Raw genomic sequence first — 25,994 nt, 5'->3', positions numbered from 1 at the left:
TTCTGTTCCTTGTTTTATTAGAAAGATGAATAATAGGATAGGGTGCGTCATTTTCTTGTTTCTTGATTTTAATGGGAATACCCCTCTGTAGATCATTTTGCAGGATATTGCTTGTTGATCTGAGGTAGAAATTTTGACCACGTGAGACCATACAAAGGAAGACCTTTCCCTCCTGGTATTTGGACCCTACCATTTGTTTGCAGTGTGCTAATCCTACCATGCAACCTGACCTCATGCTTTACTCTTACCAACAATCTTTTTGTTGGGTGCTAAAATTGTCCAGCTCATGATGAATACTATAAAGTTGACAAAGGCCAAAATTGCACAGTAACATAGACCAAAAATATACAATAAAGGGCCACATTTTATTAAACACACACACCAAAAAAACTAGTAAACTGAAGACAAGAAGTCTATAGAAAAATTTAAAACAAAATCAAAAGCAACAAATGGTTATAGTGTACAAGGCAAGAAGAGTGTGGATTCAAGTTGACCCTCAGAAATGTCCTCCTCAGAATTAGGGTCTGCAAAGTTTGACCCAGAAAAGTAGAACTGGAAAAAATAATGGCCACAAAAGAAAATTCATAAAGGCAGAAATTATTATTTGCAAGATTTGATATGGGTCAAAGTAGGGGAAAATCCACTAAACAATGAATCTTTGTTGAGCTCAGTGAAAATAATTTCAGAAAAATCAAAATGGAAGTGGGGGCTTCCCTGGTGGCGCAGTGGTTGAGAGCCCGCCTGCCGATGCAGGGGACACGTGTTCGTGCCCCGGTCCAGGAAGATCCTACATGCCATGGAGCAGCTAGGCCCGTGAGCCATGGCCGTTGAGCCTGCACGTCCGGAGCCTGTGCTCTGCAACGGGAGAGGCCACAACAGTGAAAGGCCCACATACCGCAAAAAAAAAAAAAAAAATGGAAGTGGGAAAAATTGGGATCCATTTAACTGTACTATAAAAAATTAAGGAAGTAGATCTTATCAGAGGACTCCTCATGGAATAAGGGATAAGTGATTTCCTCTGAAGAGGTTTCTTATGTTGAATTTGATGGTGTCTCTTCCTGTTCCTCTCCACACCTTACACAGAATGAGGCAACTAAACCACACGCCACATCCTCAGGCTCACAGCGAGGCTGGGTGGCAAAGCCACCTCCATGTATGAGATTACATTTGGAGCTCTGGGGACCCGGGGGCAGAGCTGACCTGAACATCATTCATGCCCTCATCACTCATCATTCATTGCAGGACCCTCTCACACTCTTTCCCTGGTGTCACACCTACGCCTGCTACGAAGAGGACCTCAAAACTAAAGACTTTTAAAGCATTAAGTCATCTTGAAAAACATCTGCTTCGAGACTTCCCTGGTGGCGCAGTGGTTAAGAATCTGCCTGTCAATGCAGGGGACATGGTTTCGAGCCCTAGTCCGGGAGGATCCCTCATGCGGCAGAGCAGCTGGGCCTGTGCACCACAACTACTGAGTCTGTGCTCTAGAGCCCGCCAGCCACAACTGCTGAGCCCATGCACCACAACTGCTGAGGCCCGCGCGCCTAGAGCCCGTGCTCCACAACAAGAGAGGCCACCGCAATGAGAAGCCCACGCACCGCATCGAAGAGTGGCCCTCTCTCGCCGCAACTGGAGAAAGCCCACGCACAGCAACAAAGACCCAATGCAGCCAAAAATAAATAAATAAATAAATTTTTTTTTAAAAAGGAGAAAAGAAAAACATCTGCTTCAGCTGTTTCCAACCTGAGGCCGCAGCATCCTCAAAACTAAATGCAGACTGAATAAATAATAGATGTTCTACCATTTACTTTAAAATGCCAGTAAATTAGTTCTAGTGCTTTCTCATTCTGTAACTTTTCAATCAACAGATTCTAAAAGCCCAAAAATTATTCTGTGGGAGTGCATGACATCTTTTTAAGATTAAATGAAATCTTTAAAGCCAAAATTGATGCAGTCCAATCCCTTCATTTTACAGATGAGGAACAGGTAAGTTCAGTGACTTACTGAGGGCCACTTATTGAATTAATAACAGAGCTGGATCTAAATAGTTGTACTCCTGCTTGCACACCAAAGGCTCTTTCTACTAGATTTCTTTCTAAGGAAGGTCAAACTGAAACATGGCTCTATGCCTTTAAATTTGCTTCTTCTGAGGTTTTTCTGTTTTGTTTTTTGGGGTGTGTGTGTTTGTGTGTGTGTGTGTGTGTGTGTGTGTGTGTGTAATTAGTGGTAGCTAAGTCCACATATCCTAGAGAAGCTGGAAAAATAAAACATCACACTGATCTTCAGTAAATAAGTATTATATGACAACCATATCTAATTTAAGTGAAATTTTATCATTGATATGAGAAAAGTGACTTTTTTCTTCCTAAGCTAACTTAAGACAATGAAAACAAAGTCTCCATGATTGTGACCTACTATTCCCTCTTCCAGGCATATAGTCACCCTGGTAGAGTTTCCCAGCCTCTTTTGTGGCCAGGTGAATCTACGGGACTAATGTGATGAAGGACTTGCCAACAGGATGTAAACAGAAGTGATGTGTGCAATTTATGCCTTACTTGCTTAGAAGACAATTTCTTGCCTTGGATCTTTTTCTGTCTTTTCTCCTTCCCATTAGCTGGACTATGACCACATCTATAAGCCAGCTTTGAGTTAGCAGACAAAGTTAATGCCCCCACATGATAGCAGAACAAAAACAGGGCAGGCACTGAAGTCTCTGAGTGGCTGCATGGAGCATGACTGCCCATCAGCCCAGATCATGAAAGCTTTGGTCCACATCACCCACTGTACTTTGGGGACTCCTGGTTACAGTCATTCTGCCTTTACTATAATTTATACTGTGAGCAAACATTTTTTTGCCCTTTGGGGGCATTACGAAAGAAAACTAAGGTCATCACCTTGCCACACTGGCCAAGATATATTTAATTCTAGATTAGTCTGTACAGTGTCTGACTGAGGGGGAAAAATGCCAACTCTGTGTTTTGGGATCAAAAGTGTGGGTCTGGTTCATGTTAAAAAAGTAAGCCATAGATGTCTGACCCATATTTTAGGGATCTCTATCACCTAACAAATAGTTTTTTTAAAAATCTCCTCCTGTTTTCATAATTCCTAGTGAAAGAATTATGTGAACAGGCAGAGAAATAAACATGAGAACTATGCTGTGCATTTCATTGAAAAAATATTTATACTTCTGAAATCTTAATAGTAGAGCATTAATTTAAATCATATTTGACATTACTAAAATATTTTCATGTTGATCTTTTGAACTGCACTCCCATTCTCCCCGTTACACTAAGGGAGCTTTGTAATCGGTCTTCTGGCAAAGATGGGAGAAAGGGAATTCTCAGTCCCTTTTCCCCTTTTGCCATATCCCTGAGCTCCCAACTTGACACTTTACCTGAACTCATATCCAGATGCAGCTAGATTGGGAGAGAAGGGCCTGTAAGTTTGGGTGCCTGGGTCCTCCTGAAAAATAGTGTTCCCTGGGGACACTCTTTTCCTACAGACACAAGAGCCTGAAAACAATGTTATCAATGTTCCTGCCAGCCATCCACTTGATGTCATCATGGAGCCCACACACAGAAAAGGGATGTTCACCTTCTCTTCCTCTCCTTCCCCATCCTGCAAAGCAAGACCCAGCCACCCTTGTCCAAGAAAGTACCACCCCCTCCCTGCTGGACATCTCCAGGGAAAATGGATTCAATGAACCCTCTTATTCCTTTTTGGTTTTAAGATCTCATAATTCCGGGCCTCCCTGGTGGCGCAAGTGGTTGAGAGTCCGCCTGCCGATGCAGGGGATACGGGTTCGTGCCCCGGTCTGGGAGGATCCCATATGCCGCGGAGCGGCTGGGCCCGTGAGCCATGGCCGCTGAGCCTGCGCGTCCGGAGCCTGCGTGTCCGGAGCCTGTGCTCCGCAACGGGGGAGGCCACAACAGTGAGAGGCCCGCATATCGCAAAAAAAAAAAAAAAAAAAAAAAAAGATCTCATAATTCCATTATTTCTAATTGGAAGTTTCTTCTCTCCAATGGGAAAACCAAGTACTTTTTCCCCAGTCTGCTGGAAGTTTCTTCTCTCCAATGGGAAAACCAAGTACTTTTTCCCCAGTCTGCTCTGTATACCTGAATCTCTCTCTCTTTCTCAGCCTGTTTATAACTCCCATTGTTCTCCCAAAGGACTGATGGTGGCTGACTACTTTCTTTAACATGAATGCATCTTTTTGTTCTTGTCTAACCATTCAAGTCAGGTAATTTCCAGTTCTTAAATTAGGGATTGGGCAATCTGAAACCCAATCTGTGTCATTTAAAAAAAAATTGTTGCAATAAATGTAACCCCATCCACCTCCTCCCAACATGTGAAAAAGAGACTAAATCAGGTTTGGTGCACTACATCCATCCAAGTCCAGAAATATGTAATAGAGTACCCTTCCAAACCGCAGGGAAAGGATTTCTTAGCTCTTTCTCATTTTTTTCTACTCTGATTCATGGATGTTCAGACTTTCCAATCACTTCTAAAGGAACTGAAAGTTCTTCACAGAATATAACCTTCTCCTGCTGCCACTCCTAGCTCAGTACCCACCAATAATCCCCGTTTCAGTGTTTTGAAGATTTGACTATATTGAAAAATTTTTTATAAAGGCTATGGCATTATAGATAATAAATATGTAATAATGTGAAATATTCTTCCTGTTAACAATCTGTTTGTATTAATTTAAAGGTTGAGTTGACCTACCATATCTTCAAAGAAACAGCAATTAAGGATACCATTAGTATTTTATTGCTTTGTAACAGTGAGCAGGGTCATGAAAAACTTTTTCCTCATTCAACTCTGCATTAAAACCATTCCTTATCTAGAGACAACATCTTTGACTGACTTTAATCAGAACAATCAGCCTCCAAAAATTTAATTATTGGCTTTTGCATAATACAACGAGCTGATACAACCTAAATCTTATACCATATTATCAACTGACACAGTAGGTCTTGGGTAGACCAGTAGTATTAGAACTTTTGGCAGGACATTCGGTTGATGGTGTCAAAAGTCATGTAAATACAGAGTTCTAGTTAATTTATTTTTAAGCTCATTCTCTCCATCTAATCCAGACTCCAACTTAGATCATAGAAATCTTTTCCTTCCTTTTCTGGCAGAAGAAAAAGTCAACACAGCTTCCCTCCTAGCTATAAAATAGACAGAGAGACCAATATATTTTTGAAGACCATATTCAGTGACAGTCAAGTTTAGAGATAATGCTTTATTGCAACCATTGATTATAAATAGTGCAATAATTCAAGCAGTCACCTTCCTTCCATTGTTTGACCCCAAAATGTTAAGTATAAATATGCAATGCTCCTCACAGACAAATGAGATTTCAGGAAGCAGAATTGCTTTATGATCAAACTAAAACCTATTTAATAAAAAGCCTTTAATAGAGCTGTGGTTGAAAGCCAGTCGAAAGCAATGACATATGATAAATGTTCTACCTCATAATAAAATCATAAGGATAATTCAACTCAATGCTTGCACCGTTCTTGTGTTCACCATTTATATGTTGACACTCCATATTGTGACTGAAGAAGAATCGACACATTAAAAAGAAAAAAGAGAGAGAGACAGAGAGAGAGAGAGACAGAAGTATCGCTTTCCTTCAACTGGAGAGAAGGCAATGTGAACTCTTATTCACATTGTACACACACACACGCCACCCACAGCTAAATATATATACTTCTCTAGTGTCTCTGGGAGCTTATTTTAAGTGAAATCTTTAAAAAGCTGTATTAAAGAATCCATCTATCAGAGAAAACTCTGAACCCTCCATTTTTAATGGGTAAAAAATCTTTATTTCTAAACTCAACTGTGAGTACTTATACAAGCTTCAAGTTAGTCTTGAAGAGAAACATTAGCTAAGTCACTGTCCTAGCCTAAATGAAGTTGGGATCAATCTTGATGATTTGAGATCACTTAAATGATCACTTAAACCTAAAGGCCAGAGGTTGGACTAGGTGGTGTTTCCAAATTCTTGACAAATATGAATCAGAATTCAGGATACAGAATTGGAATTCCTGGAATTTCTCTGGAGTTCCCCAAATCATAAACTATTATTAAAACTTTTAATATTCTTCATACTCTTTACTCATCACCATGGATATCTTAAAAATTGTTTAATTAATAAGAAATATTAACTTGATCAGTATTTACAGAGAACTGTAGCCTATGGAAAATACTGAAACATTGAAAACACCAGCAAACATTATCAGCAAACATGGTAATATTCAAATAACATTTGTTATGTCCTAGCAAAATTAACAGCACTATACAGAATCAAAGTGTAAATTGCCAATTTAAGATCTTATTTTGTTTCCAAAACTCATTATTTCTTGGACCACCTCTCAGAGGATTTGTATAAAATACACTATGTATATAAATTCATTAGTATTTATTTTATCTGCAAGAATGAGTCACCAATAGCAGCAGACTGGCCCATGAACAGATACTTACAATGGCCTCAGCTACAAGCAAGGCTGGCTGATAGATTAAGACAGTTTTTCCCTCTGTGCTCCTAACCAGGTTCCTGGAAATGTCAGCCTTAACCTCAGAACCCACATGTTAATGTTTCTTGCTCATGCTTTCAATTTGGTGTCAGTAGATTCCTTCCGATCAGTAGTTGCTCTATGTTGATCATTAAACTTTAGTTCTCACAGGAGAATTATACTTTTTTTTCTTTTTCCCAACTTCTTGACAGGTTTTTCTGGGGATTTAGAAAAATATAAGTTTCCTGAAAAATGTTGGGATGGAATTCCCACGTGGGCACACCAGGTTTGACAGGAGAAACAGAGAAGTGAAATAATGCAGAGTTCCGTGATAGTATTTTGCTATATTTTCAATAGTTCCCAGCAAAAATATGAGGAACATGAAAAATGGTTCTTCAGCCATCCTTTATCTTAAAACTTCACCATCAGCTCTCTGCCCCTCAGCTCCCTCAGCCCCATATAGACACCAGCTCCCTTCCCTAATACCACATATCCTAGGAACTTAGTTTCCATTCCAGTTCATCTCTGGTCACAAAACATTCTGGCAAGACAGGGTGTTCACATATATATGGAATTTAAGAAAAAAAAATGTCATGAAGAACATAGGGGTAAGACAGGAATAAAGACACAGACCTACTAGAGCATGGACTTGAGGATATGGGGAGGGGGAAGGGTAAGCTGTGACAAAGTGAAAGAGCGGCATGGACATATATACACTACCAAACGTATGGTAGATAGCTAGTGGGAAGCAGCCGCATAGCACAGGGAGATCAGCTCGGTTCTTTGTGACCGCCTGGAGGGGTGGGATAGGGAGGGTGGGAGGGAGACGCAAAAGGGAGGGGATATGGGAACATATGTATATGTATAACTGATTAAATTTGTAAAAAAAAAAAAAAAAAAAACAGTTTTTCAAAATCTCTAAAAAATATATTAATTACAGCATACTCTGATAATCTCAAAAAAAAAAAAAAAAGACAGGGTGTTCAAACCATGTTCCATGGAATGCTCCAGGGTCAGAGAACACCTGAGGGATACCTAGGGTGTGGGGCTTATGCAGCCCTCATCTCTGCTTTCAAACACAGCAGCTCCACATCTATCAGTTTAACAGAGCTGGTTTTTACCAAGAATTGTTTTGTGTGTTTAGAGGAACAGTTCTGCTACTAAAAAGAAACAGAAAAGAGTTGACAATTGCTGACTCAGATTGCCTTGCAAGGCCTTGGTGACACTTGGTGGTGCAGATCTCTGGGAGACTGAAGTCAGTTTCAGGCCGGGGCGTAAAAATCTAGTGTAGGATGGGACCACAGGAAAGGAATGCCTGTGGCACTAGAGGCTGGCCAGAGCCACCTCCTCTCAGCTCAAACCCTGGTGGAAAACATGGAATGACTCAGCCTTCAAAAACCCAACCACGGACTGAACCAGACCTTCTTGGTCTTTCTGAACTGGTCCAGCAAACCAAGGACAAAGTTGGAAATGGAAAGACCTGCAGACTCTAAATTTCGTTGTATTTCTAAGTATTTCCCCCCACAAATGAGTTTCGTATGATATTGCAAACACTTCCATGGAAATCGCAAAGTGGGTAGGACTTCCCTCCTTCTCCCCCTCCTCCTCCCCCTGCACTCCACTTTCTTTTCCCCCTTCTTCCTTCAGCTGTTGCTGCAACTTATTCTGCATCTGCCTCTTTTTCCTGAAGAACAGATTTCTCCCCATTGTGTTACAGAACAAACCTCCTAAACTGCCATCCAGGATGCAGTCTGCTTAGCCAGTCAGTCAGCTTACGCCCTCTCCCTCCCTCCTCGGCCCCGCCCCTGCAAAACTCCAGGCCTGCTAACACTTGTCACTGAACACAATTGTACTTTTTCTCTCCTATGCCTCTGCTCAGACTGAGCCCTCAGAATGGGTGCCCGTCCACACAACACCTCTGCCTGTTGAGATCCAACTTGCTCTCAAGGCTCTGTTCACACACACTTGAGCTGCCACTATTCCTCAAGTCATTGTCAATTCCCCTGGAAGATGAATGATCCATCACAGCACATAACACTCTGCCTTATAGGTACTACATTTTCAGTAAATATAAGGAAGGAATTAAACTAAATCCCCAAAACACACATAATGCTCTTCATGTGGTAAGCTTGGAAAATAGGTTATTGACTAGCTAACCAAATAGGAGAAGATGAAGGAAACATCCCAGAATATTTATGTTACCTTAGGTCTCAATTTCATGACATGCATTTTCTCATACAAAATGTAAAGAAACAAAAAGATCCTGGATTTTATTCAGGTGGAAATGTTTCCAGATTTTTTTTCATAATTTCACATATGTTCATTCTATAAAGTTTTCAAATCTTACGTTTAGCATTGTCAGAACAAATCTCAGCAAAAAGCCAATAGCTCCCCTGCCCAGGGTAGCAAATTCATAGGGTATGTTAGCAATAAGAACGTAGGAGTGGGGAATACTAAGTATATCATTCCCAACTACATACTCTCGTTACTTATCTTATCATCCTGTCTCAGCGACTTGGGATGTTGGATCTCCATGGCAGCAAGTGAATGGAAGACTGACACATCGAAATAGATCAGACTGCCAAAATATATGCACTGAATAATTCAAACAAAAACCGTATTATTGGATAAACCGCAACTTTGATGATAAAGAGGGATAGAGTGGACCAGGATCCATTGCTGCCTTAATTTCCTCTTCTGTAAAATGGGAATAATAACCACTTGTAGGGCTGTCATAAAAGTGAGATGACATATCCTGTAAGCTCTGTGAAAACAGGGATTATGTCCTGTTTGCAATCCTTGCTGCACTGCCTCGACCTGAGAGGCACTCAACAAATTTCTGGGGACTCAGAAAAATATGTAAATGTCCTGAGAAATGTCAGAAAGGAATTCCCACATGGAAACATTAGGTCTGACGGGAAAATAGATCAGTGAAATAATTCAGAGTTTCATAATAGCACTTTGCTGTGTTTTCAGATGGGATCCATCAAAAGTCCCAGAAACACTGTAAATAGATGAATAAGTAAATTTAGTTAATTAATAAAACCCTCAGCACAATACTTCGTATCTATTGAAAATTTAATAAACAAAGCTTTAAAAGCAGACTTTATAAAGAAAATGACTCCATCAGCAGATCATGTGTGGCAAAGTGCTCGCTGTACTTGCAGGCCAGGTCAGGCTGATGCCGGTATTTATTGGTATTTATCACCTTGTGTGAGGGAGGGGAAAGGCTTTGAAACCTTTACAGCTATGTGGTCATGTCTGCAGCATGAGCTCTTACCAAACTTAGCTGCAGTATCTGAAGAGCTCCAAGGACTCTTCCTTGAACCTGCAGAGAGCTGAGACATTCTATAGAGTCTGGGAGCAATTTACACTTAACTCTAAGTGCCAGAACCCTGTTTTCCAACTCCCCATTGCCCTCTTACGACCTCCTGGGACTGCTCACTCTTCCTTGTAGCACCTTCCTCCTCCTGAGAATTAACAAGGCAAGGAGGGAGGGGGGAGTCAAGGAAAGTCCCTTTCTTCTGGACAATCATGGGTGATTTACTCCATTCTTTTACCAAATATTTACTGAACACCTACTAAGTGATGGCCCTGAGAATACAATGTTGAACAAGACACAATTGCTGCCGCATGCAAAAGGTGATAATAATGGTGCTGAGGTAGGATGTGGGGACAGCTACAGCAGGAGCAAGTGGTGGGATGGGAGAAGGCAGCTCTACAGAGAGCTCTACATGCTGCTCTCAAACTGGTCTGGGGGATGGGATCTATAGTCAGTCTTTGGCATTGGCTGAGGAGTACTGGGCACTCATCTGCCCCCAAATTCTTCCTCATGGGCCTGACATCTGACATATCATCATTTCGTTAGAAAAGTGGATAGAGCAACTCTGAGGCTGGCGAGGCTGACCCTCCCTCCTTTAACAGATGCGGCACTAAAGTCCACAGGGACTAAGTGACTTATTCAACACTATGGACCTAATTCAGGGCAACACCAAATCCATCAGGGCAAGTCCTAAGCCCAGTTCAGTGCCTTTGGCTTCCACACAGAGTTATCTAAACCATGTAGGAGTCTCCCTTTCGGATTAGAACAGCCTCCAGAAGAGAAGGGACTTGAGAGGAATGACAGCCCTTCATTCCAGCACTGCTAGCCCACCAACTCCAGTGATTCCACGCAGTGAACCAGGTATCAGGAATATCTTTCTGTTTTCACATGCCTCGGCCCCTAAGAGCAGCTCCCAGCTGCCTCCTGCTGCAGCTGTCTGACCAAGCTGATCTCACTGGGAGCCTGGCTCTAGAAACATAGCAGCTAATACACGTAGAGTGCTTGCTAGGGGCCAGGCACTGATTTAAGTGTCTCTACATGTATGAAACCATTTAATGCTCACAGCAACCTATAAAGAAATTAGGTACTATTGTTATTGCCATTTTGCAACCAAGGAAACTGAGGTGCAAAGAAATTAAGTAAATTGCTCAAGGCCTCAGAGCAAGTTTGTGAGGATTCAGACTCAGGCAGTGAGGCTCCAGAGTGCATGCCCTGAACTACTACTCTATACTTATTCCTGTCTATTATCTATGGCTGGATAAAAACCACTCCAAACTTAGTAGCTTAAAACAATACAAATAGGTTTTGCTCACCATTCTGTGTGTGAGAAATTCAAGCAGGAAACAGTAAAGATGGCTCATCTCTGTTCCATGACATGTGGGGCTTCAGCTGGGATGGCTCAAATGACTTCACAGAGGTTATATGTTTGAGGCCTCGGTTTTCCTTCACCTGGTCTCTCCATGAGGCTAATATGGGCTTCCCCACAGCATGGTGGTATCACAGTTCCAAAAAGGAGCGTTCCAATATGCAAGTGCTTAGTAAGCTTCTGTCTGCATCAGACTTGCTAACTGGCCAAATTAAGTCACATGAACCAAGCCCAGAGTCCACAGGGGAGAGTAGTACATAAGGGGGGAATACCAGAAGGTGGGGTTCATCTGGGACCACCAGAGGAACATCTTACTACACCAGACAAGTAGGACACAAAAGTAGGGTGAGAACAACAGATCTTGGGGCAGGGTTTCTGCTTCATTTTTTCCCTGTACTGCCTTTTACAATGAACATGCTCCCCAGAGGAAGAAGGAGCCTAAAGCCAGTGCATATTACATTACAAAGGGCGGGGACAGGGCTTTCTAGCCTCACAGACAGTTGTCATTTTTGGACACAAAGGACAGCATCAATTATTCACAATCTGAATTTGTTTTCACCTCATTTGAAGAGACCCGAGATAAATAAACCATTCAGGATGCTGAATAGGTTAATGGAAAGTTTTCTTGAAAATAATATTATAGATTTCCAAGGGACTTCAAGATGTCCTACATCAGATGTAAACTGTTAATAAAATAAAGTAGAACAACAACAAAAAAAAAACCCTGTGTCTTTAGCAAGTTTGTCACTCAGTAAAACCTGATTGGAGAAATAAATAAGTTAATACCAGGCTGCTGAGACACCATTTTAAAAAATGAGCAGGTCAATAATTTTCTGAGGTACCAGGTGAGGAACTTGAAAAAACTACCCAGATATCCTTCCTTTGCTCAGAAAACAATAGAACCACCTAGAAATTTCAGTCCAGTGAGTAGAATCCTACTTCTATTCCCAAATGATACAAGTCATTTATTTCTCTACTGCTTTAATTCCTCAGTTTTAAGTTTCAATGATTGAGGAAAAAAATTTCAAGTCTAAATTCTAATTTTAAAAGCAAGTTTTGGCCCAATTCCTCTCCTAAAACCAATCAAAGTTAATCATACCGTAGCAAATAATTTAATTATAATTATATAATTATAATTCAGTTCCTGTCACACAGGTACATTTTTACACTGCTAGAAGCATCATTTTAGCAATGAACTACTAATATGTACATCTGTCTGTATTGTGTACCTAGGAGTATGAACTTGCATTTACTCTGTTCTGAAGCGTAACTGAAGTTATGTGAGGTAATGTGAGGCAAAGCTGTAAACCAACGCACAGGTTCTAAACCTGTGTTTAGAACTCACTTGTCCCAGTAAAACCACACAGAGATAAACGTGCACACCCTTCAAAATATGGAGCAGTTGAATTTAATTCGGTTACCCTCAGTCAGTTAATTAGAAAGAATTCATTGGTGATGTCATTATGTCACACTTGGGACAAAATACATTAGAGTGATCAGACAAAATGTGGCAGCCAGAATTCCAGGGCTGAGCAGAGATGTGATGGTGTTTTTAGAAAGCATTCCCAGATTAGAGAGGAGGAACTCTTGAGTCATTTTCAACCACTAACTCTTCTAATGAGAGAGCCCATTGCCAGCAAGTTCATAGAAGACCATAATTCACCAAGAGTTCCCTTAAGAAACTGAATTATCTGTGGTGATTTAAGACTCTCAAAATACAAAAGAAATGTACAATTTTATAAGAGCCTTGGACTCTGTAATTCCAGAAATGGAGATACGTCTAAGTTTACACTGCTAATTTTCTAGAGTTCAAGGGAGAGAGGCCAAATCTACACACAGAATGAAGGAATTTGTAAGGGTTCTGTAGTGTTCACACATGTACCTAAGCACAGCATTTTGGAAAGAGCTAAATCTACTGGACAGATTCCATTCATACCTGCTAGAAAATGTGATGACCCCTATCCCACCAGAGCAATCTACAATTTACCAAGTGCTTCCGGGTACACGATCTCATCTGATCCACATGTCTATGCTTGAAAGTGGGTATTAGAGCCCCCATTTTGAGGTGAAGAACACAGGATGGGAGAATTTTAATCTACTTACCCAAGGTCGCACCCCTACTGAGTGGCAGTGCTACAATTTGATCCTAAGTCACCCAGATAGACTTGATCCCAGACAGACTTGATCCAAGACGGTGCTCTTTATACCAGGCAGAGTCTCACCCTCCCACTTCTTCTGTCTCCTTTTGGTTCTTAAAAGTGTTCTCAAAAGATCATCTCAACTGCTGAAAAACACTTGATCTCATGTTTAGTCAACTCTCCATATCCATGGAGTAGGGAAAAGTATTTTTGAAAAGATGAAATCTTTTAAAGTGAGAGTTTTATACAGCAGTACTTCCCTGAGGATGTTCTATAGAAATTTTGAGACAAGTCAAATTAAAGTGGCTATTTCATTCTCTTAGAGCTCTAAGATTCAGAGTCCCTGACCTCTTTGGGTCAAGGTTTTCTCATTGATACAGGCCTCAACCAGAAGATATCTCAAGCCTTTTCTGAGCCTATGATTCTATGATAATAGCAATAGCCCCTAAATCGTCTTTGAATTATGATAGCTAGAACCCACCTCCTCTATCCCAGCCAGAAATAACTGCTAACAAGATATTTTCCTTCTTAGGAAAAGCTGTCCAGAAGGGGGCTTCACAAAAGGAAAGAGAGTTAACATTTATAACTGTCCACCCTGATAGTTGCCTTATACATGATGTTTCACTCAACGTAACCCTCACAACCATCCTATTATTCTTATATTAGAGAGGAGGAAAAGCAGGTGCAGAGAAACTTAGTTTGTACAAGGTCACAAAAGCTATTATCAGCAGAGCTAGGATTCAAACTATTTGCTTTCAAAGCCTCTGTTCTCTTTCCATGGACCTATTTTGGCAATAGACAAGCTAAAGATCAGGAATACAGATAAAACGAAACGTTAGCCCCTAAATAATAGAAAAAGTACTGGAGAAAGGTGAATTCCTCAGATAATGAGCAGTCACAGGATTGAAAGAGTGTAGATTTTATGGTGCTATGTTCCCAAAGTGTCCAATGGAAATGCTGTGACAGGGGAAAAAGCACTGACCTGGGAGTCAAGAGACCAGGGTCCTGGTCCTGACTCTTTTCATGTTCAAGGAAATACATTTTTAAACGCCATGCCCTAAGTAAGCAGTAATTCTGACCACAGGCTAGAAAATAATAACAACAATAGCAGTTAACTTTCTTGGGGTACTTACATTGTGCCAATCACTATACCTGGCATTGCCTCATTTTCATCCTTACGATAACCCTAAAAGGTGAATATATGATTACCCCCATTTTACAGATGAGAAAACCAAAGCACATAAAAGTGATGTAGCCTCCTCAAGGCTGTACAGTAAGTGTAGAGCCGTGATGCAAAACGAAGGAACCTGATTCCAGTAACCAAGTGCTTAGCTTCCATGCTTTGAGTACAAGGCCCCTATATATGTGGCTAAAAATCACTTAGAAATGCAAATCCAAAAAGCAGATTAGGGGAGAAAGACTTCATTGAAACACCAGATGCCCCACCAAGAGAGTGTCTTACATAGTGTCATTATTATGCTTCAAGAACTGGCTCTGCCAGAGGTTACACTTGAGCATCTGAACATTTTGGTCAGAACACCTGGTACGATCACATAAAACTGCATCTAACAGAAACCCAACAACAGTGGCTTAACTGAATCAAGGTCTATTTATCTCACATAACAAGCAGTCCTGGGCTGCACAGCTGCCACACTGATTTGGGGACCAGTCCAAGGGCTCCTCTTGCCTTTCCAGGCTGCCACCCTTAAGAGTGTTGCTGTCATCCTCGTGCTTGAAAGATGGATGCTGCATTTCCCTACCCCACCAGATATGGAGTAACTAGCCACATGTGGCTATTTCAATTTAAATTAAAATAAATCAAAAATTCAGTTCCTCAGTTACGCTAGCTACATTTCATGTGTTCAGTAGTTACGTGGGGCTAATGGCTACTATATTGGCCAGTGCAGATGTAGCACATTTTCATCATCTGCAGACATTTTATACACAGCATTGCTCTAGACATCACATCTGCAAACTTGGCAGGAAGATGGGAAAGGGGTGGGGGGAAATTAATGCCAAATGAGACTATGCCCTTTTAACAAGAAAACAATAGCTTTCATAGAGTCCTCAGTCCATAGGATCTTCCTTTCATTTCATTGGTCAGAATTACACCACTCCTAGATCTAAAGGAGTTTTGTTAAGTGGGTCTATTTCTGCCCTGAACTAAAATGGGAGCTGTGGGTAAGGAAGAGGAAAGAATGTATAATTAGCTAAGCAAGCAGCTATCTTTGCTAGCCTCATCATCACGTGTGAGCTGTACTTAGGCCAGGTTTACCAAAACAGAATGGAAAGGCTAGGCAGTAAACATCTGTTGTTGCACAGATGTGGGACCCTGTGCAGGCAAAGGCAGTAAGTCAGTGATGACTGCCACCTGGTAGTTCCTCTCAGGCATGAATGAACATTGAAGCAGGAAAAACAATGTGTCTAGAATTGTCCAGAAAGAACCCTGGCTCTTAAGCCCTTAGGCCTTCACCAGTTGGAATTTCAGGATGACAGACTGCATTGGGCAAAGGGTATGGTCACACTGGAGGAGAAAGTTGGCCTGCAGTTGGCCCCACAGACATAGCTAATGTGGGCAGTGGCCAGCTTCTCTGAGGTGGCCACCTGGCCTGACATGGCCTCTGAAGTGCACTTCCTCACAGGCTTTCTTAAGGAGATGAGCATTTTCACTGGGCTCAGACTGCACGTGACCTGGGAGGGTTTGCCTAATGGATACGATAGCAAGAAGGATGGCTGCAGGTAGCTTTCAGGCCCCCAGCTGGCAAAGCCCTAAACTCCTGCGGTAATGAATTCAAATTGTGGTGGCATAAAAATGGGGGGTAACAACATCTGGTTGCCTGTACAGTCATAAATGGAGTGTCTCGAGATGATAGTGAGCGAGAGGTGAGAGCTAGGGTTAGGAGAATGAAGGTCAACTTTGCTTCAACATTTTGTCTCTGGCCAGTCTATAGGAAAACAAAAAATAATTGTATATAAATATGTAAAGATAAAAGGCAATGAGCTTACATCTTTCACTTATTGTCACCAGCCCTTTGTCTAACTCCAGTTTTTGACAAATGCTTGCTTTTTGTTGTTGATAGAACAAAAGGATGACTTCGTTTGAGATGCATGAGGAGAGAAGGAAAATGATTTGCTTGACCCTAAGTAATTTTTCATGAGGAAAAGCAATGATGACACTTAGTTATTTCATCTCTAACAGATGCAAATCCATCCCCAAAAAGACATCTGGAGGCTGAAACACTGAACTGATACGTTGCATCAATGATCATGTTGATGGCTATTTTGAAATAAGGAGATGGCAAAAAGAAGTCTGAAAAAGCATTTGGAAATAAAATCTATTGCTATCTAGGTCTTTTAGTAAATAAACATCCAGCCCTGAAACTATGATTCAGTGTGAGATGAAGGGTGGGGAGAGGAAAGGGAAGGAATTCTGCCAAATACGTGCTGCAAGCCTATGAAACTTGGAGAACGTGAAACCCTTAGCTACTCTTGAAGAGAGAGGAGCCCCATTGCTATTGTTTAGATCCATGGCCAGGATTATATTTGCTGAAAAGGTTGAGATTGATCCGTTTATCCAGATGTATTAGTTTCCTGAGTCTGTCATAACAAATGCCACATACTAGATGGCTTCAACAACAGAAATGTATTGTCTCACAGTCTTGGAGGCTAGAAGTCCAAAACCAAAGTGTCAGCAGAGTTAGTTCTTTCTGAAGGCTGTGAGGGAGAATCTGTTCCATGCATCTCTCCTGGCTTCTGATGGTTTGCCAGAAATCTCTGGTGTTCCTTGGTCTGTGTCAGCATAAGTCCAATCTTCACATGGCACTCTCCCTATGTCTTTGTGTCCAAATTTCCCCTTTTTATAATACATAGTTATACTGGACTAGGGGCCACCCTCAGGGCCTCATCTTAACTTGATCAAATGCAAAGACCCTAATTCCAAATAAGATCACATTCATCGGGACTGGGGGTTAGGATTTCAGCATTTTCTGAGGGGATGCAATTCAATCCATAACACCAGGTAGCCCTAGTCAAAGAATTACTTCACTTTTCCACTTTGTCATTGTAGACCAGGCTATGTAAAAATTAACTTGGTGGTATCACTTTTGTTCCTTAGGAATTACTGACATAGAAAAACAGCCCCTCTCGTTTTCTGGATGTTTTCAAGCTATAGTCCTTTTCTTTATAAAGCTCAAAACATATTGTTCCAATCTAGGACTCAGTATTAGATATTTCCAGTAGTTTTCTCTACCTTCTCACCTTTCAACCCACATAAGAAAGTCAAGACCTTGAATTTGGAACCTACTCCTGTTTTAAAGTTTAATGCCTTCCTTAATCTAATTCAAAAATTGGAAAGTTTGGATATTTAATACAGTTCAACCAGCCTCTGCAGATAAATTTCTCTGTGTCGGGGATTGTGTTGGAGATTTGAGGACAAATCCCATGATTCTGCTACCTGGTTGCTGCTGAAGGGAGAGTCCAGAATGGCTGGTCCCTCCTCAGCTAATCATTCTCAGCTCTCACAAGGGGAAAGAATAGAGGGCAAGGTGGGGATTCTGCTTTTAAACAAGTTACTGCATTTTTAGGGAAGCAATAAAAAGATTAAGTGAATTTATTTAGAGGGCCCAGAAATTCCATAAGCCCAAGCCCAACTCCACATTAATGTTCTTTTCCTTGTCCTGCTACTTAAGGTCTGTTCCCAAGGTTCCAGAACACAGAATAGAACTGACGTTCCTTTGCTACACCCTCTTCTTTTCACACTTTTCCCACCCCCAAAATAAATGAAGAGATAAGAGAAAAATACTCAAAATCACTTCCTGTAAAAAAAAAAAAATCCAAGAGATCATGGATCAAGTGAGTGTGTTAGGGGTGGTTTTGACTTTTTTTTTTTTAATAACCTCCCAGAAAACAGCACTTACAGACTCTGTTGAACACTATTAAGTCACCCATCCTTATTCTCTTTTCAAAGCTAAATAATCTCATTTACTTTAACCTTTTCTCCCTGGTCCTATTTTATAACCTTCTGACTATCTGTGTTGGTCTCCTGGACGCTGTCTGAGTTCTTTTCAATTTTACAGTCAAAAACTGGATGCTATAATCAACTCAGTGAACCCATGTGAAGGATGCTGCAAAGAGTAAAAACACTGTTGTAGCCTAAGACGTGTGGGCAGGGAAAGGGAGGGGCAGTGGATGTGGGATAAGTACAGGATTGTAAATGATTAGAAAATAAAATGCATGCTATAAGTGCCAAAAAGCACTGGTGCTAACTGGACACGCTTTCCCCCCAGAAACATAAGCATGTGATATAAGGCACAGCAAATGTTGAGGCTGACAATTTCTCTGTTAGGAACGGCCTCGTGTCAGCAGTGTTTGGGAAGCTTACCGGGAGGATGTCAGTGGCATGACAAGTTAGCTCACAGGCCTCTATTTACAACATAATCAGGTTCACTTTGTGACAGCGATTGGGCCATTCGCTTCATGGGGAGATTTGTCCGTCTTGTCAAGGGCTCTCCAACAAGCCACTTAGAAACTAGTAGCAGTGAGGACGTGGCAGCACCAATGCTGTCCTGCTGCAAACTCCTTTGGCCCTGAGCCTCTATCACAGCCCTCAGTTATGTTTAACTTGACCAAAGTTCTGTACAGCCTTCTATGTGCTGCTTTAGGAAGCTCACTGCTTCCCAGGCTCACCTTTCCTTGTGCACTCAAACCTCACGAAGACCTTTTTCCCTTTACAGCCAATAGGACAAACCAAGAGTGCTCCTTACTACTTACCATTTTCACTGCTCCTGGTGTATCTCCTTCCTCATCTATTTCCCAAGATCACCAAGCATATTCTAATTTCCTCCCAACCTCAATACAAAAGATTCCATGGTAAGAATGTCATCCTCCAGTTTACCCTTTATTTATGTTGCCCCTAATTTATTCTTCATATTTCTTCTTTCCCTCCCACCCTCCTCCCCACACTCCCCACCCATTTTACACACACACACACACACACACACACACACACATCACACATCTCCCCCTTCATAAAAACATTTAGTTCCTGAGTTGAGTCCCAGATAAACAAAATTGACCTTTATTTTGCAACCCATTCAAATCTCATCCTTTATTTGTCATTGTAATCTAGACCAGGGGATAGATTATCCAAGTACCTGCACACTCCTCCCTTCAGGCTCTCAAATTCACAGGCCTCAGTGAATGGAAGGGACATGTAATCTTGGGTAATAACAGAAAATTTCATGGAAAACCCCAAGCATTACAGGGAGTGCAAACGAAAAGTAATCAAGTAGAGCAACAAACACAGGATTTACAGGGAGAACAAAGGTTATGGGAGAGCCTCTACTTATTTTTCATGATACAAATAATTCTATTGACTCTTTAACTTCCCATCCCAAGACCTTCCTGTATCGTTCGGTATTTGATGAAGATGAAATGCAACAGGGTCACATGTCATGTCATTTATGATAACTTAGCATTATGGTTGGTTGGGAAATAAGACCAGGCATATGAGGCTCACAAATTTCTTGCTGTAAATTCCCAGCACCTGTTTATGATGCATCTTTACTGAGAAAATAACCCCAATAACATTATAGAGTGTGGCTCATAAATACTATTAACCATTTCTGGTGCACGTTACAAATTTAAAAGGTTTTTAACTTTACAAACAATCCATAGGTTTATGAATTAAAAGCCACTGAAATAAATCATCCTTGGTAATGAAAAAGAAAAAAGGGCATGATATAATTCCTATTTGTCAAGGTATAATGATGTCATCGTCCATTTATCCTCTGCACTTAAAGGTTGAAGCTATTCAACAAAGCTCTCCTCAGCCAAATACATCTGGTACCTTAATGGAGGCCACAGCACAGGTTTCTGATTAGTTCACACATCACTCACCAATTAGAACAGAAGGCAAAACTTGTTTTTCCCTATCCTGAGCAATTCATTTGAACAATAACCTTTAATGTAATGAATAATAGCAAGATCTTAAAAAATGTAATCACCTTTACATGATCTAAGTAGTTTACAGATTAAACAGATTTGCTTCTGGAGGTGCTGTTTGTATCCCAAACACTGTTTTGATTTAGTGGTTCTTTTAAGCCATAATTCAGTTAATCATTAAAAAGACAGAATATGGGGTAAGGGGCTGTTGGTCAAGTTCTATCTTAAAGACAACGTGTACCTATTTACAGGTCTGCCATGAACTGCTGGACAGGTTGTTCACTGCCCAAGAGGGCCAAATTGAGGCCCAGTATGGACTGAAATACAGCCTTCAATCCAGAGAACAATCCTCATGCCCTGACATTGGCTGCATTTGCCAGGGGAATGGGGCACATGTTGTCATACAGACTATTGGCATCCTTTGTACTTAGGGAGTATTGGATATAGGATAATCTTAGAAAGAGCTCTTAATTCTGCCTTTATGGCTGCCCACATGCTGGGGAGTACCAGGCAACACCAATTCCTCACCCAAGATTCAGTGCTGGTTGAGTGTAAATTGAACGTGCCAAAGAGCTCAGTGAAAGGCCTGGCCTCCTTTAAATTCTATTCAGTGATAGAGAACATCATCTCTCAGCACTCCCCTGGGAGATTCGTTCTGGTTAGGAAAATGGTTTGAGAAGATCTTGGGATAAAAGTAAAGTCTAAGAACATGAAGCTTCAGAGAAAGGGGGTGTTACTCTAGATGTTAGAAGGGATAAATAGAGAGTGGGCTGTAAGAGGGAGAAGGCGAGGCTTCAAAAGGAAAAGGGGGAAAGATCAGAGAAGAGAGTAAGGAGTATTATGGCCCATGCTTCCTGTTGTGAAACCTCACCCCCTCCTACAAACACCCTCCAATCATCAGTGAAGTCTACAAAAATCACAAGATGCTTGGTATAACTGGTTGCTTGCAAAAAAAATTAAAATAGTTAAGTGATTCAATTCTGCTTCCAGGTCAAAACAGACATATCAAGTGAGGTTGCAGGTGCCAGAAACACCCCAGGTGTGTGACTTCAATTTCTTCCAGCCGTGAAATCCGGGGCCTGAAGACAATCTCTCTTAGAACAAGGGGAGCACCCCCACCCCAGAGTTCACATTACACTCTCTTTTACCGAGTGATAAAGAAAGATGTTCGTAATGTAAAAATAAGCACTTCAGGGGCCTCCCTGGTGGCGCAAGTGGTTGAGAGTCCGCCTGCCGATGCAGGGGATGCGGGTTCGTGCCCCGGTCTGGGAGGATCCCATGTGCCGCGGAGCGGCTGGGCCCGTGGGCCGTGGCCGCTGGGCCTGCGCGTCCGGAGCCTGCGCGTCCGGAGCCTGTGCTCCGCGACGGGGGAGGCCACAACAGTGAGAGGCCCGCATACCGCAAAAAAAAAAAAAAAAAAAAATAAAAAAAAAAAAAAAAAATAAAAATAAAAATAAGCACTTCAATGTTATATGTACATCATCTCATTTAATCTTCAGAGCATTTTTTACTGGGCAGATGGAATTATTCATCCCATTTTCCAGCTGAAGAAACTAAGACTTGGATGCAGTTATCTAATCTGCCCAGAGTGACAAAGCCCATGAGAAATGGAGCTGGAATTGGTATCCAGCACTTTCAGAATCCAGAGGCTCTATTCTTTTTTTGTAATTGGGGTATGGTTGTTTTACAGTGTTGTGTTAGTTTCTACTGTACAGTGGAGTTCCCGGTGCTATACAGCAGGTTCTCATTAGTTATCTATTTTATACATATTAGTGTATATATGTCAATCCCAATCTCCAAATTCTTCCCAACCCCCGCGCCCCCTCTTTTGCCCTTTGGTGTCTATACATTTGTTCTCTACATTTGTGTGTCTACTTCTGCCTTGCAAACCGGTTCATCTGTACCATTTTTCTAGTTTCCACATATATGTGTTAATATATATTTGTTTTTCTCTTTCTTACTTACTTCACTCTGTATGACTCTGTATTCTTTTTCTTTAAATGGTGGTAAAATCCACATAACATAAAATTCACCATTTTAACCATTTTAAAGTGTACAATTCAGTGGCATTTAGCACATTCAAAATGTTATCACTGTCTAGATCGAGAACATTTTCATCAACCCAAAATGAAACCCTTTATGCTTTAAGCAGCCACTCCCCATTCTTCTCCCCACACTCCTCCCTCCAACCACCAAGAAACCAGGAATTTGCTTTCTGTCTCTCTGGCTTTGCTGAGGCCCTGTTCTTATCCATTGGTCTATACTGTACCCAGCACCCTGGTGAAACATGGAAGAGGCCTTAGGGTGCTCACAGCAGCCCCCAACTGAATCATGGGGATTAAGAGCCAGAGCTGGACAACAAAAAACAGTGGGATATTGAGAGAGTAAGAGGCTCTTCTAGTAGCTTTACTTGTAAAGCTACATTTTCAGTGTCTGGGTCTCTGAGCAAGATACAGATTAATTTAAAGATGTGAGGGGAGTTGAAACTTGAAAGCTTAAGTTATAGAAAAAGATGAAAAGATTCCAGTGGATCCAGCTTAGTAAACCATGGGGGTGAAGAAATGGAAATAATCATTAAGTGAACAGGAATACATATGGAAAGGCTTTTGAGAGAGAGTCCCTCCAGGTTACGGGAAATGATTCAAGAAAGTGAGAGCTTTTAACAAATGAACACAATCTTTTTTTTTTAATTTTCAAAACACTATTTTGTTCTCCATATTGTTTGGCTGTCTTAAAAACCAGAAACCACTGCCACCCAGCTAAACAGAACAAGACGAGAAGGAGCTAGAGCCAGGGGTTTGGATGCTTTTCTATTCCCCAGGTTCATGGATGGCCTCTGGGGTGGGCAACCCCATTGGGACCACTATTCGGGGTACTCTGAGAAAGGAATTACTCTATGTAAGCTTGTGTGAAGTTGAAACAAAAATAGCTGTCATATCCCTGGCCCAGGTGAAAGCTTTCCTAAGCTTTTTTGATTCCCAAAGAATCTAGTCCCCTTATTATTTCCCCAGGTTTTACCCTCCATTTAAAATAATCTACAGTCTTAGAACACAGGCTTTCAATTTCTCTGGAAGAATACTACTCTCTTATTCCCACATCACAGACAAATCTCTGGGTCCCACTTTTCTTTGATCCCTTTGTCTGTGGCTACCTGTACCCACCTGCTGCAAATCAGCCTAAGCAAGCAGTTTTCACCTAGGAGTCAGGGAGAGGATTACCGTGCCCAATAGGTTGTAGGAAGCTGAGGGTAAAACAAGAAGAGGTGGCATCTTCTCTGTCATAATTTAGGACTTGTTCTTGCCTCCGCATAGGTGGGAAAGTGGACTGGACGCCCTCCCTCCTGTCCACTCCTGGCACATAAGCCCTTCCTGGCACTTAGGCAGTTCCGAGCAGTGAAGACCTGAATGCCCAACCACCAAGCCTCCTCCCCCTTTATTCTGTGAGTGAACTGAGCCTTCCTCAGGATGAGCATGGTTTGGCTTTTCCCCTGTGCTCCACCAGCTCTCTGCCATACTTGCTTCAAGGCACAGCTCTCAGACCCTTGTAGCTTAATCTGGGCCCCGGGAATTTTACCCTTTTCTGTATTTCTATATGTATTTTATAGTCTGTGCCACAAAATCTAGTATTTGAATCTAATTTAGAGCTTGGTTCGCAACCCTTAATTTTAGCTCATATTCCTATGGGTAACAGTGGCTCCTCATGGAGGACTGCTTCTGAGGTCAGAAGATCTAGGCTGAAGTCCTGCCTCTGCCCATTGCTCTGTGACCTTGGATAAATCCTATAACTTCTCTCTGAAGAATAGGGATAATAACACTTGCTCACTCATTTACACTTATAAGCATCCAATGAGATCATGTGTGTGAAATTATATTGTAAAGCACACATGAACAATATATTTTTTAAATTTCATGAATCCAGGTCTTATGTCTTCCAATTAAGTTGTGATTTCCTTACCAATCATCATCATTATCATGAATCAACTTTAAAAAAATAAAACAATGATATCTCCTTCTAAAATAATTTTTAGGCCGAAGTATTTATTTCCTTTCTCCTCTTAATGTAAATAAACATTTAAATGCTAACTTGAGCATGCCAAATAATTCAGTGTAGGCAATTCTTTTTAGGTTTCTGTGTCTTATTAACCTTATGCTAAGAACAAAATTCTGTCTTATCTAAAATACTATATGCAGAAGAAAATACACTCAATATGGAATTTGTGAATTTAGATAGGCATTGAGATGAGTGTATCCATTATGGGGTTAAAGCAGGTTCAAGGCTGCAAAACAACTAAGAGTGAAAAGAATATTACAAAAAAGATATTTATATTGCTAAAGAGAGCAAACTTTTGGGGCCTTCTGGAAGTGCCTTTTTATATACAATTTATATGCTAATTGTAAATCATTTGAATATATTAGATAAAGCACATTCCCTAAGGACCTAGTGCTGGTACAATTTGTCCTTGAAAAAAACAAAGAGAGTTAAATGTTATAAAAGCCCAAGTCTCTGCAATGGCCTCAAGAGCCTACCTAGTCTGCCCCCAGTGCTCTACAATTTTCTTCCTTGTTCCATCAGCTCTGGCCACATTGCCTTCCTTGCTGTTCCTTCCTTGCTGTTCCTTGACTAGACCCACCTGGGCGCCTTGGCACTGGCTGTTCTCTTCACTTGGAGTGCTCTATTCCAGGACTCCCATGGCTAACTGCTTCCCTTTCTTCAAGTCTTTGCCCAGACATCCCCTCCTCAGACAAGCTCCTCTGACCACACTACAGTAGTTGAATTTGCAGTCCTCCATTTTGTACACTGTTATTCTGCTGTTTTTTTCCATAGCACTTATCACCTTTTAACATAATAGATAACATACTTCCTTCTTGAATGTATTGCCTCTCTCTCCCCGGTAGAATGTAAGCTCCACAGGCAGGGATTTTTGTACTGTTTATTACTGTACCCCAAGCACCTAGAACAGTACCTGGGATGTAGACACCCAATACATTGTTTTGAATGAAAGAATGCTAAAGCTGCTTGGTATTTGTAATGTGGAATTTGACTTCAGAGATCTACCTGGAAAGAGAGATTTCCAGGGAGACTGCAGAGATCTTCTGGTGAGAAAATGAAAACTAGTAGAACAGAAAAACAATGGAGCAGAGAAAATGAAAAACAGAAATGAGGAAGAGGAAATGGAAGTGGAATGAGGAAGGAGGGGCGAACCCATGGGTCCCCTTTCCCTCATGGAACCAAAGACTTTTCCACACAATACATAGGTTGGTTTTCATTTTTTGTTTGTTTTGCTCTCTTTTACGCTGGTCAGCAAGGAATTGAGAGTAGAGGTGAGACAATCTAAAGACTTCTGGGTGGCTTGTGGATTCCCGGAGTTCAGGGCAATTTGAGTACCAGCCCAAAAGGGACTCAGCAATAAGAGAGCTGAAGAGGAGGAAATTTCTTCACCAACCCCATTCCAGAGGAGAGGGATGGGAGGGAGGAGGAACTGGCCATCTCTTTAAATGAGCCACAGAGTTCATGGTAAATGTCTTTCATTTGATCAAACTTCTCAGTATGAACTGGATCTCATAGGGCTTACAAAGAGAAAGAGAGAGAGAGAGAGAGAGTGTATGTGTGTGTGTGTGTGGTAAAAGGAGGAAAGGTGGGGAAAGGGGTACTGGGCCTAATCTAAATGACATTCCCTTTTATAATTCATTCTAAACAGAATTGGA

Source organism: Mesoplodon densirostris, chromosome 9, assembly GCF_025265405.1.
Source record: "Mesoplodon densirostris isolate mMesDen1 chromosome 9, mMesDen1 primary haplotype, whole genome shotgun sequence".
Classification (NCBI taxonomy): Eukaryota; Metazoa; Chordata; class Mammalia; order Artiodactyla; family Ziphiidae; genus Mesoplodon; species Mesoplodon densirostris.
Note: the sequence above shows the minus strand (reverse complement) of the source record.